A 13,600-nucleotide genomic window follows, 5' to 3' on the forward strand; every position below is an offset into this window, starting at 1 on the left:
GGGGGGGTGGGGGGGGGTTGACAGGAGCGCGGAAGAGAGGATAGGTGACGCGAGCTACTCGTTTGGACGCCAACCGCGTCGAATGTGCACTATCCCCTCTGGAGCTCCCTCTTGACAGCTGTAATTATCCACGACCACCCTCAAAAGTATTGCGGAAACTGCAGCCCTTCCCTATCGACTAACGTGCGAGTCCGGAAGGGCAATGACAGGCAATGTGAGGCAATGACAGTGCTCAACCCTCTTAGAGGTTATGAAATATAGCTCACAACAACGCCTCAAGCAAACACCTCTCCCTGTGTGTTCTGTGCACTACGCAGACAAACAGCAGTGGTGCACGAAACGTAAAGTTTAACATCAACTCACCACTCGCGTTAGATTAAACGTTGAAGAAATTAACCTTTCGCCGTCAACATTACCACTAATTATCGTCAATCAAAGCAACCATCACAGAAAGCTTCGCTTACATCGAATCCCACACTGCATGGGATCTGCATAATTTTTTTTTCGCTCGTCAGACTGATGTATACGGCTGTGGCTTATAATGTAAAATGATAGGCGCGGCATTAGAGGCAGGTAGATGGCAGCATCGATTAACGAACGCAAGTAGATTATTTGTAGCGGCATCATCTTGGTGGGGCTGTACTTGGTTCATCCTGAAAGTAAGTTGAAGCAACGCAATTAAGCAAGTACAAAACAAAGCCTGAGCAGAGGCCATCAAAACCCATGACGTCACGGCGACGTCGTGCGGCAACTTCGAATCGTCGTAGCTGTACCCAGCTTTCGCTTTTCCGGCTTTTTCTGGATTAACAGGCCTCCTATAACGGTGAAAGTGGCTTTCCTGGTATTGTTGAAGGGTAATTTGCTAATACAGCTCCTTTTATTCTTGTTTCATGCCTCTTTAAATCACGTAAGTGGTATGGAAATTTTCGCGTTCGTCTATAGTGTCCGTGCCGGTGAGGAATAAATCGTAAATTTGCCAGCAGGATGCAGGGTGCTTCTACTTATCGAATATATTTACATAGCAGGTGATGATAGGCTTGCTTTCTGCGTTTAGCACGGCTAAAGAAAGAAAAATAAAGGAAATGAAAACACGTGTAACATTTTCTTCTTTTATATTTCATTTACCTTTGCTTTTCTTTCATTTTTTCCCTTCTTTCCTTCTTTATTTAGTATAGTGCCAGTGGTCGCCCTAGCTATACAAAGGCGCCGAGCAAGAAAACGGAGGGCACTTTGTCGAGACTAAAGTGTGAAACGGCGGAAGCCTGACACCATTGCCAATGGCGATTTGTTGCGCCGGAAACACCACGGAGGCACACAACTCGTACACTGTTATGTGAATGTTTGCTTGTTTATTAAATGCCTGCTACGTCGTTTACGCCTGTCTATCATTTCGATGTTTTCTGAGTCCATCATTTCAAAGCTGTCATCTGGGAGGATGTCGGCTTGCAACTCATGGCCGGTGAACTCCTTGTGCTTTAGTGGGTCCACATCCAGGATGGCTGCTTTGCAGCGCCGAACTATTGCAGCGCCGTTTGTGGATCAGGAGGAGACGCGTCTTCCATGGCGGTGTCGGGGTGTAGTTGGCCATCCTCATCATCCACTTCGCTCGATTGACTTGTACTTGCTCGGCTTGCCGCGGCAAGATGGCGGTCACGGCGCTTCCGAGCTTCATTGGCCTTGGTACCCGGAGATGCAGCGAGTCGCTTCAAACGCATTGCCTCTCTTGCGTTGGTCCGTCGCGTACCTGGACTCTGTGGTGTCGGACGCACCTCGCCGCCCTGATGCATGCGACGTATACGCTCAGCCTCTCTTCAGCGCTGCTTGCGTTCAGCGGCTGCCGCAGGTCGCGTGTTCGGAGACACTGGTTTGGCGACACGAGGCATCCTTCTCACACGATATCGCTAAGTAAACGGCCGCCACCGCCATCGCCTCACCACACCCAAGCAGACAGTCGCCACGCGCGCCTCGCGACAATGACGTCAGGCCACACAGCGCCCAATCGGGAGGCCACCTCAAGCGCCTGACGACAGTGACGTCAGAGCGCACCGTCGAACACACGGCCGCCACGCGTGCCGATGTGATGAGTCATCCCGCGCGGCGCCGAACCACCCCGACACCCGCACTTGACGACAGTGACGTCACGCGCGCGAGCCAATCAGGAGGCGCACACCTGCGCCTAGCCACAGTGACGTCACGACGCAGAGGAGACCAATCAGGAGGCCAGAAAGCTGTGACAGTTTCTGCTAACGGCAGATGACCTTGACAATGAGCCATTAAAGGCTTCCGCCTTAAAATAACGCGGGTTCTAGGACAACCGAGTTGAGGGAGGGGCGGGAAGGGGGCGGGGGGCGCTGTAGGTCATTCGTTCGTTCGTTCAGGCTACTCACTAATTAGATTGGCAGTCATCGTTGACGGTTTCTGCACATTCTTTTAGCAAGGTGTTATTGTCATCATTTTTTTAACACGGACAGTGCATCATAAACCAGCACCATAGCGAACGAAGTTAAGTAGAGAGTGTGCGAATATTCCGATTTTGGAAAGTGGCCTATTTGTTTCGGTCTTCGAAGCGAATAGTCGGCATTCCGAGTATATTACGCATAATTTGCGAATAGTTCAAGCACTGTAGTGTGATGAATAAAACGTAATATTGTAGCAGAAGTACGATAAATTTTATCCCGCTGCCATAGTAGACATAAACACGAGAAGTTGCGTATTGGAGCACGCTACAAATTATTCAGGTATAGCCACACTTATCCTTTAAAGCGCGATCATTCTCACTATACGAATGATCCCGTATATGCAAACTGCGTATTTGTTTCAAATGTTACGAAAGAAACTTGCTAACATTGTGCAAGATTGTTTTATGCGAATGGTGAAAACGACCATTTTTTACTTGCAAAGTATTCGAAATTCGAATCATATTTGATTCGGCCCCAAAATTACTATCTGCACACAGCGAACGCATGACGCAGAAAACTTCCCGCCAATAATTTTCAGTCATTCATTATGAGTGGCTCACTTTTAGGCAGCCTATGTACGAATTTGTTGTCTCGATTTAGTCAAAGAAATTTGACCATGCTTTCGCCCCTTTAAAGCAATGTGCAGTGCTGTAGTATCACACTTCTCTCTTTGATCGAACTCAAGGCTCTATGTGCATTTTGTGACGTGCTGTTCCTTTTTTGTTTCTTCATTACTGTCACTGCCGCGGTGCCCCAGATAACTGAAAAGCTGTTGTTTCTCATTTACAAGCTCTTGAGTATATATATATATATATATTGACACAAAGATGTAGGGCTCCCGCACCGCAGAACGTCGCGCGCTAAGGTCGGCGCCATGAAAGACGGTGAAGTGCGTAAGCTGCACGCTCTTCTTCTGGCCCGCCATTCAAGGGAAACGTCTATTTTGTAACGCTCGGTCTCCAATCTACGTAACATTGTTTCTGGTGGAGGTGCGGGGTACATGCTACCACTCCCAGATCGAACACCGTCTACAAGCCCAGTACGAAGTCCGGTCGAGTTGACTCCTGTGCAAGTACGGACAAGCCGCCGGCTTCAAGGACTGCCACATGAGCACGAGGCGCTACCCAACCAAGTCAGATGGATGAGTACGTCGGTTCCATCATCTTCCTCGACCGCGCCCACCGAGGTCGTCCTCAACCAGCCGCGAATCCCCACGTCCTTCCATAGGGACACCTTCGAGGATGTAGATGACTGGCTCGATCACTTTGAGCGTGTCGCAGAATACAACGGCTGGACTCCAGAGCGCAAGCTACGCAACGCCTACTTTGCCCTCGAGGACTATGCGCGGACATGGTTTGAGAACCGTGAGGCGGCCCTATCGACATGGGACGAATTCCGACGGCAGCTAATCGGCAACATACGCCAGCCTCGATCGCAAGTGAATCTGCAATTCAGGCGAGAGTACAGCGGCCGAACACCAAGATTTATATATGCCACGTAGCTGGACAGAACCAAACTAATGTTGGTTGCCGTCGCTTGGACATATCCAGGTTATTTTTTCAATCTGCCTAATTACATAATTAGCCTTAAATAATTAATCATCTTCTCAAATATTATTCGATAAAAGCTGTCAATGAGAAAATTGTAGAGCAACACGAAAAACTCCCGATACAACTTTCTGTCACTCAATATGTGCTATACATAAAAGTTTTTCCGAGCGTGAAAGAAGCCCGCGAGAAAGAGAGAGAGAGAGAGCGAGAGAGTAAACGTTATAGAAAAGAGCACATGAGCGTAGGTAGCTCTGCAGTGGGTGGTCCCCTCAGTCCAGGAGTCCAGCGGCCTTGACTGCCCTTCTTGCGCGGTTGGCCAGATTGAGCTGGTCCGTCGAGTCTGAGCTGGACAGCGCTGGACAGCGCTGGGTGTGTTGTGGGTGTGAGCTGTGGTGTGCTTGCGCAAGCCCATACCATGTGGTAAAGCGTTGCACATTGATCGCAGTGTGGGCATCTATAGGAATACAGCGCAGGGTGCATGGCGTGGTAGAAACTCAAGTGAGGATATGTGTTTGTTTGGAGTTTCCGCCATATTACGGATCCCTCTCGCATTAGAGCATTATGAGGCGGATGGTAGTGTTCTTCGTGAAAGGCGATAGTGTTGTAGGATGTGCGTGTAGGTTAATGGTGTGGGCTCATGGTGTAACTGCTCGGCGCAACCCTCCCGCGGCTGAAGGTGTGCATGCGCCTGGGGGTAGGCGTGTACCTGCTGATTTCCGCGTATGGATTCATGTCCCGGAGTCCACACGACTTGTATGTATGGCGGGAGCTGGTGCGCCCCAATCAAAATGCGGTGGGCGGCCCTGGAAATCTTGGCCCTGGAAAAATTTCTGCATGCCGTCTGAGAGTCCGTCAGAACTATGACGCACTCCCAGTGCGGTCTCATCGTGATGGGTTCCTCTGTTTCCGCAGCGCTCGCACTGGAAACCGACGACGGATTTATTTCGAACACACGCAAAATTGCCGCGAGACCGGCCGCTCGAGGCACTTTGCACGTATTCGCGGGCTTCGTTCACGCTCGGAAAAACGCTTTTATACAGTACGTATTGAGCAACAGAAAGCTAATGATAATAATATCATTGCTGATGATATTACCCTGCTTATCCTTAAGTGCCTACATCTTGGCTTGTGCTATGCCAAGTTTTCATATCATGCTGCGACCATTTTTCACCGCTTTCTCACTCTTTCTCACGTTATAATTTCGAATATCCCTTATTTTCTCCTTGTTGATCAGTTTTGACAGTTCCGTGGATTCTATCTTATCTCCTGAGTTGGACACTTTCATTCTTTGTCGTTTCTTTATTAGGTCCTTTGTTACTTGGGAGATCATGCTTGATGGTTTCCTTGGTGGCTTACCTCCCACTTCAATTGCTGCCTCTGAAGCCAGCCTAGTTACGGTTTCATTCATAACCTCTATGTCATCTTCATCTCTCTGTTCTAAGGCTGTATACATGTTTGCAAGTACAGCCTGAATTGGTCTGCTTTTACCCTTACTGCGTCTAGGTTGGCCTGTTTCTCCCTAACATATTGTATACTCTTTCTCTCTTCAAATTGAGGTGAATTCTAGACCTCACCAAGCTATGATCACTGCGCTTTACCCTACCTATCAATGCTATATCCTTCACTATGCTGGGATTGGTAGAAAGTATGAAATCAATTTCATTTTTTGTTTCACCATTAGGGCTTTTCCAGGTCCACTTTCTGTTGCTACGTTTGCTGAAGTTGTTCATTGTTCGAAGCTTACTCCTTTCCGCGAATTCTGCCAGCATCTCTCCTCTAGCGTTCCTAGAATCGACGCCGTAGTGGCCAATTGCTTGTTCACCAGCCTGCTTTTCCTCCACTTTTGCATTGAAGTCGCCCATTACTACAGTATACTGAGTTTGCACTTTTCTCATCGCTAATTCAACATCTTCATAAAACTGATCCACTTATCATCACCATGGCTGCATGTTGGAGCGTAGGCTTGTACTACCTTTAATCTATACCTCTTATAGAGTTTGATTACGACTACTGCTGCGCTCTCATTAATACTGTAGAATTAATCAATGTTGCCCGCTATGTGCTTATGGATTAGGAATATTGCCCCGTGTTGCTCCTTAACTGGGAGACCTCTATAGCGCTGGACACGGCCGTTATTCATCACTGTATAAGCCTCACCAGTTCTTCTAATCTCACTAAGGCCAACAATATCCCAGACAATGCCTGATAGCTCCTCAAAGAGCCCTGCTAAGCCAGCTTCACACGAAAGAGTTGGGGTGTTAAAGGTTGTTAAAGGGCTGGCACGGCGGTGACACAGCGCACTTGCGGGAGCTGCTTCTCCTGTGCAGCGTAACATTTGCTTGCATACACAGTAATTCTATGCGCGGCAGAAGCAGCAGCTCCCTCTCATGCGTCGCACCATACTTGCGTGAGGACGAGCACCGCCGCCGGCGTTTGCATGGCGTCGCACTTCTATGGCGCACGAGGTGAAACTGAACAAAAACAGTCAGCGTTCGTCGATTGAAGCAGTGGCAGCAAGCTAACCAAAGCGTTTTCAAGCACTGCGTCAGCATAACGCAAAGGTTGCCACTTATTTTCACCGAATGTGAACATGGTGGGACTAATGTACATAGAGTTCCCTCGGGACACTGGGAAATGTAGCGAGAAATGGCGCCGTGTAACGCTTTTGAGCATACTAAGGGAATTTTTTTTTAAAAACGAAATCTGTAATTTATTCACACGCATTTAACTTCTCGCGCAGATTTGCCATATGCCTCCCCCTTGCAACGCCCCCCCCCCCCCCCCCCCCCCGCCCTTGCCTACATCCACTAAATTTGATCTCGGTGGCATTTGTTGTTATGCCAGAGCAACGAGCTAAATTTGGCGCCACTCGTAAAACACTCTTAAACGCTCCGCAGTACTTGCACACTTTATTCATTGCAAAGGCCGCAGTTATAAGCCACACATTATGAACTTTGCCTACGCGTCACTGATAACGTGCTTCGCATTTAGAGCAAATATAAATAAGGTGCCTTGTTTAGTTCACCGAGGGCACCGGGGAAACCACCTACGAACCTCGCATAACGCATAAAAATAGGGAATAACGAGGGTTCAGTAGTTATTTACAGCGCTGGTAATTAAGAGCGTGAAATTTTCGCCATACATTACAATTATCATGCCCCACATTTTCGTTGGATCTGAATGCCGTGTCTTGTGGAGTTGTGTTATGGGACTAAATATTGCCGCTAACGTCGGTAGATGATATGCCTCTGACACGCTTGAATAAGTAATCTTCTACAAAGACTGTAATTACCGTACACAGATTAAACATTTATCGTACGTCGCTCATAACAAGCTTCCTAGCTACTTCAACGAAATATAAACATGTCTCGCATAGTTCACCGAGGAGACCGGGAAATCCAACTACACGCCTCGCATAATGCATGGAAAGTAGGAGAAAACGAGTATTGATTAATATTTTTTTAAGCACATAATACCTATACACTTCAAAATTTCGGTATGCGTCACCCGTATAGTGGCCCCCTTTCCTCTAAATATAATATCTGTGCCATTTTTTTATCCTGCCAGGGAAGCGGGGGAAACTTTGCAAGTGTTTCATATAACGCCTCTAAACAGGCCAAAAGTGGCAGTTTAGCTATAATCCTTTCAGCCTCTTTTTAAGCCACACTTCGAAATTTACCTGAATGCCGTCTCCAAGATTTCTCACATTTCCTCAAGATATAAATTTCGTGAGTGATCTATATATATATAGAGCGCTCACGAAGTGCGCAAAAACGTTATACGTCTGTTATCGCGGTTTTATGAATATATATATATATATTTGTAGCCCCACTAACTTCGGTGTAAAAAAAAGGGTGGGGGAGGGAACTGTAATTATGATTAAGTGAATCGCAGAGAGAGAGAAATAAACTTTATTGTTAGACCAGGCTTCTTGCGCCCAAAGGTGGGTGGCCTCCTCAGTCCAGGTAGCCATGACTCGCTGCCGCCGACCGAGCCCTGTTCACCAACCACAGCTGGCTGTCAGGGTCTTGCGTCACCAGCAGAGCCTCCCACTGGTCTTCCAATTCTTCCTCTGAGTCCGTTTCTTGCTGCATGTTATCGCTTGATGGTGATGATGACGGTGGTGCTTCTCGATTATTCCTGCACCCCAGAACCATATGGCGCAAGGTGTTGGGCGTGTCCGGTGGGCAGAACTTGCAGTCTCGCCCGTAGGTGCCAGGATACATTGCGTGCAGCAGTGTTCCATGTGGGTAGGTTCCAGCCTGGAGTCTTCTCGCAGGATATTAAAGCAAAATCCGTGGTTCTCCAGTATTGCAGAAAACATTAGTTTGGTTGCATCGGCACATTGTTGCTGCGGGTAAAGTACTGGAGCAAGAAAAAGTGTCCGAGAGTGCAATGTGTGTATAGAGACGTCTCGCCGCGTGGTCGGTTCTTTGTATGGTGTGCTTCATCATCGCCGCAGGGGCGTCTGCGACTCTGCAGGCGTTTGGTGCGTTGCGACACCACGGACCCGAGCACATGGGGGTCGGGCCCCTCTGTACCGATAGCGTTGCGTGGTTTAGCCACCTCCGGGGAAAAGGGAATTCTGGTGGTCCACGCGAAGTGCTTGCACCTAAAAGATGCATCTCGGCTGTGGCGGCACGACACTTCGACCTGCTCGTCTTCTCACAGAAGGCCCTCCCAGAAGTCCCGTGACAACAGGAAATTGCCGGTCGCTTTTTCCTGTCTCTTTCTTTGCCCGTTCATGAACGGGTCGAGAGCGAGTCACTAAGAGCGGGAAGTGCACTTTCCGCTTTTATTCGCTTACTTGTCCAATCTCCTTCTTCCAACTCTTCGCTTCTGAATTTCCTGGCGGCTAGCATTAACCTTGCGTGGGATAACCGACATTGTTATGACATGGTTCATTATAGCAGTGTTATGCAGTGATGTACGAGGACAAAATTCCTTCGCTTTAATCTAATTCTTAGTAAGAAGATAGTGTGGTCTATCAATACTTGTGCTTATCCTTTCATGGTAATTAAACGTCTTCATGAGGCAGCAAGAACAGGGTAGAAGGCAACAAAACAACCAAATTCACCTCATTCTCAAAGCTGGTGGCAAAGCGGAGTGCAGGAAGTTTTCCAAACTAGTTACCTTTGGGATGCTCCAATTAAATTACTCCGCATCATTCAGGCAGCTCTGTTCGCGGCATGATATTGGAAGTAGATTTCATAGAACTCATGAAGTGTAAATGCCGGAAGGTTGTAAAGACCAGAATGTTACTGATGTTACAAATGATAAAATATGGAGTGGCAACGAAGGAATTCCAACCAAACTCTTACGACAACGAGCGTATCGATGATGATGATGAATCCTCAACAAAGTTATGAGTTAGGTGCTGACGACGACAATGAAAAATCTGGACATCACCAAGCCATTCAAAAGACCGCAGTATAACAGCTAGCGCAGCAAAAAATAAAAATAAATAAATAAATAAAGATAATATTTTAAAGAAATTCGTTTTCAGTTGTATAACCAAGTAAAATAAGATATATACGCTGCTGATAGAGCAGCCAGTTCTAAGTCCAGCGCTAAGTCCATTCTAAGTCCAGCGCTGCACGGGCCATCGGCTCACGAACCCATCAGCACCGCGTGCGTTTGGATAAGCTCAGTGAACATGGCGGCGCCTAATGTCCAAGGACGGGAATGCAAACGAGGATTTTAGTCATTAAAATGTGGAACTCGAAGAAAAGCGATGGCCATGGTAATAACGGGAGGTGCGAATGGACAAACGAGACATAAATTGGGGGTGCGTCGACGACGATTAAGCATTCGGCTGCTTGTGTGACAAGGGCGGCAGGCGTTGATAACAGCGAGAACAGGAAATATCTCGAGGAACGAGACTGAGGTCGATATCGGGGTTGTTCTGCAGCTCTGATGTGAAAACAGACATGCCCGCGTGAGACGCCAGATATACTATACCCGGCCGGTCTAACTGAAGCACTTTGGCATGGCTTGGTTCAGCACGTCTGCTAGGTCATCCATGCGCAAATGACGTGAATTTCAAGCAAATTTCGGGTAATCTCCGCACGTAAAATACGGAATGAATATAAAATCATACGAATACATGAATTTCAAAGGGAGAACGCTGCCCGAAATTTAAGCCTAAAAAGCATGTGCAGCATGCAGCGTCAGACTACGCTTCTTCGACGTTATCTCGTCGCGCACTTTGCATACTGATGATGCGTGTGTGCTATAAGAGTGCCCATGTCGCAGCTGGTGTACAACTGCATCGTTGTCGATGCCATCGTTATCATCATCATCAATGACGATGACATTTCGAGTGCGCTCTAACGACGATGAGAAAAAGTGCACGTTTATCAGACGTGACAACGCCACTTTGGGCTTATCTAGCAGATTGTGTCACTCAGTGTACAAATATATGTACTACGCGCGTATTTATTTTATGCCTGCGTTCTGCATTTACACTTTATGCGGAGTACACGGCCATTCACTTCGGTTTTCCCGCAGTCAAAACACCTCAGTCAGAAGGCTGCAGTATAACTTCGAGCGCTCAGCCTCCGTGACCCTTAAACGCAGTGACAGCGACGGAGAAACGTGACCCGGAGACAAATACAAGGGTACTGGCCACGGAACAAGACTACAGACAATTAAAGACGTTATGAGCAAACAAGCACAGCGACAGAGAACCCTGTGAGCCGCGCGCACGGCGAAGGCCAGCCAACCAGTTACGGGCCAGGCCACATCCGAACACTAATAGGCGCTTGAGGCGACGGGCAGACCATTCGAGATAACCTCTACATACTCGACGCGACCGGGACCACCACGTCGGCGTCCTCCCGGCCTTGCGCGAGAGTTCGCTGATGCGCGACTCTTGATCCCGTGGCCATTAATTAATGGCGAGTGAGCCGCGGTGTATACCGCCGCGCGACTCCACTTATTGCTCGCCGGATGCGCAATGACAGCGTCTGCACGAGGCAGTCTTGCGCAGGAAGTCGTTTGGGGCCTTCGAAAAGAGCTTGGCTCGCATTGCAGAATCGTAGGAGTGTGCATTACACATAGGCCTCGTCACTTTGGCGCGCGAAGGAGTGGCGTGTCATGGTGCGCGCAAATGCGAATGTGCGAGTGCTTCCGCAATTGAAATGTATATGCGCATGCGCTGCCTATTAACGTATGTGAATGTGCAGTTCTTGGCGCGCATTTGTGAGGGGCCACAGCGCGATTGGTGTACGTAGGCTACAGCATCGCCGGAAAAAGCGTCGGCGAATGAGAGACCTGCTATGCCGGCGTCGTCCGACCCGAGAAACTATTCAAGCTGGAACAGCCCTCTTTACGGTAATCATTATCCCGAGTCCCCTACAATGCTCGCGACCTTGAACAAATGGTTTAACCCGACAAAGCCGAAACACCATTCCACATCAAGGAAAATTGGTAGAACTTGAACCCCTTTATTTCTTTCTGGCCATGAAGAGTGCCGTAGTACAACAAAAAAAAAGAAGGGGAATTTATAGAAATGCCATTTGGGATAGGCATTATTTTTCGTAGTAGTTAATTATTAAATGTTTTGCTGAGTTCCGCATTTGAAACTTCTCTCCAGCGTGTGAAGAGCGCTACTACGTCTGTTTTTAAATATGTACCTTGAATTTTACTGTGTCTTTTGCTTTACCTCAAGCATAGCGCACGTTCAAGTCGCGCGCCTTGCTTATCTCGAGCACAGCGCACACAGCGCATACATCGCGCTGAACACAAGTCAAACACAGTAGACTGAAGAAGATACGCATCAACCACGCTGAGCAACGCGCGCTCACACGGGAGTGTTTACGGCCGATTTTGTGGTATGAATCTGAGTGGTGCATGGTGAGCAGAAACGAACAGAGTTGCTTAGGCAGACCTCCGAAGAAGCAAGAATGCGGTAAGCCGTAAGAGAACGGCGCTCTTCGCAGCAAATCAATGCCGGGCATAGCGTCAGGCAACGTCCGCGCAAGCGCCTCGAAAGCTTCGCGTTCTCGCGGTTTCGACACGGGCGTCGGATGTGCTTAAATTTTTTTGTTTTTTTGCATTCCGTTCCCGTCGGTTCGCGGCTGTAACGTACCAGAACAGAACCCGTGACCTCGCGAGCTCAGCAGTGGAGCGCCGTAAACGCTGTGTCACTGGGGCTGGGTGATTGGGAGCAGCGATGGCTGATTGATGAAACCAATTTATACATGGACTGTGCGGAGCGCGCTTCGCCGAAGGGAATCAAGTTGACGACGAGGAAGGCGACGCGAGGGCGACGAACTGACGAAAAAAGTATACCTTAGAGGGACCTCTTCGCGTTCTTGGATTAGTTCTCTTTCGGGCTTGCTATCACTTGGGGCCTCGACTCTCGGGCACAGCGACAGGAAGGTTTTCTGTCATGCAGAACTTTCTTTTACATTCAATGAAATTAAGTTTCTAAATTCTGATCTAAATATACTTTCTGCGACAAATTTAGTTTGATTTGTGTTATGCTGATTTATTTTCTGAATTGTTCCTTCGTTTTCCATTATTACGTACTTTCCAACTTATGTTTCTTCTGATTTTAAAGTAGCTATTCTAAACTCGTTAAATTTATTTTGTGTTTTATGTATTATAATCTATCGTTTTTAGCTATACACCATGCTTGGCCAATATTCCAGTGCGGATATCCCCTCATACCGCCCTCCCGCCTTACACCCTCTCCCCTTCAGAAGAACCCCACCTATATATACTGTGGCGAGGAAAGCATAGGTCGCCTTGAAGAAGACAAGTCCACTTGTCGAAACGTTGGCTCCTGCTTTCACTTTGTTTACGTTTTGCTCAGTGCGGATATGAGTCACTGCAATATAAGGACATCTAAATCTTCATCTAGTGTTCTTGTCACATCTCTCTTTCTCATTCACTCCAAAGCTCTACCTTACAGCATGGCACATTCTGCAGCGTCCCGTGGGGAGGAGTGTTAAGCCTCAATTTGTTCAGCGTAATCGTCATCGGCCGTGCAGAATTTTTGCCTAACACAGCACACCTTTCGATATGTGCCGATGACAACTGCCTTCGAACTCCAACGGGCAGCAACCGTCACATCACAATGTCTCCGAACTCAAAGACTGACTTCGTCCACTGACAAGCGCGCTTTAGTAGCTTTGACACTCAAACCCATATGCCGTCTCCATCAGTGGCCGGATTGTCACTTGGGAAAAGAGTAATCGGTATTTGGGTGTAGTAATCAAGCGAGATTTTTCCTAGAGCCCCCACTGCACGTATCTAAAAACGAGATTGTCATCTATTTCGCATGTATTGAGATTTATGTATCTGCGGCAATACCTGGGGCACACATGTACGCTTTATGTTTAATCCATTAGGGCCCAGTCTATCTTTCAAAGCACAACATCATTTTCATTTGTAAATACCTAAAGAAAAAATTGGCAGTGGCTTAGCTCGGCTATGCCAGGATATACGTATTGCTAGTCCAGGTTAGTCTGGTTCTCTAGCTATGTTGCAGCGGTTAGCCAGTCGTTCGGCGCGCTGTTCGTCTGTTTCCTGGGCGATTCGTTTCCTCTTCATCTCGTTCCGATGTCGATTCCAGGCCTCCTC

The sequence above is a fragment of the Dermacentor andersoni genome, chromosome 5 (genome assembly GCF_023375885.2).
Source record: "Dermacentor andersoni chromosome 5, qqDerAnde1_hic_scaffold, whole genome shotgun sequence".
NCBI classification, from domain to species: Eukaryota; Metazoa; Arthropoda; class Arachnida; order Ixodida; family Ixodidae; genus Dermacentor; species Dermacentor andersoni.